Raw genomic sequence first — 434 nt, 5'->3', positions numbered from 1 at the left:
ATAACTTCCTTGTCACAAAGTCATGCTGAAGGCCAGAATTTGATATTGATTTTCACCTTTAAGAATTTTTGGCTTTGCAAAGAAAGCAGATTATGGTTTGGGATTTCCAACAAGGCCAATCAAACACTAACACGAATGGTTGTTGCTGTTAGCAGACAATTATTATATTGATTTCTTGTTACAGTAAAGACTCGCTGCAGATAAAGCCAACACAGCACACAACCTGTCATTTGAATATCCTTGCTGAATGTTTCAGAGGATCTAAAAGCTGTATGAATTAACTCAAACAATGGCAAGAGATATAAGTTCCTCAAATAGAAGATACTGTTGTTCAGGATCTGCACTGCTCATGTTTCAAGGAATCTAAAAATTGTATCAATAAACATGTAGGAACAAGATAATCAACATTAGCACTCAAACAATGGCAGGAAAGG

The sequence above is a fragment of the Pinus tabuliformis genome, chromosome 3_1 (assembly GCF_031772625.1).
Source record: "Pinus tabuliformis cultivar Carrire ecotype Pingquan chromosome 3_1, CPIR1, whole genome shotgun sequence".
In the NCBI taxonomy this organism is placed as follows: Eukaryota; Viridiplantae; Streptophyta; class Pinopsida; order Pinales; family Pinaceae; genus Pinus; species Pinus tabuliformis.
The sequence above is the reverse complement of the archived record's forward strand: the minus strand, read 5'-3'. Positions refer to the sequence as shown.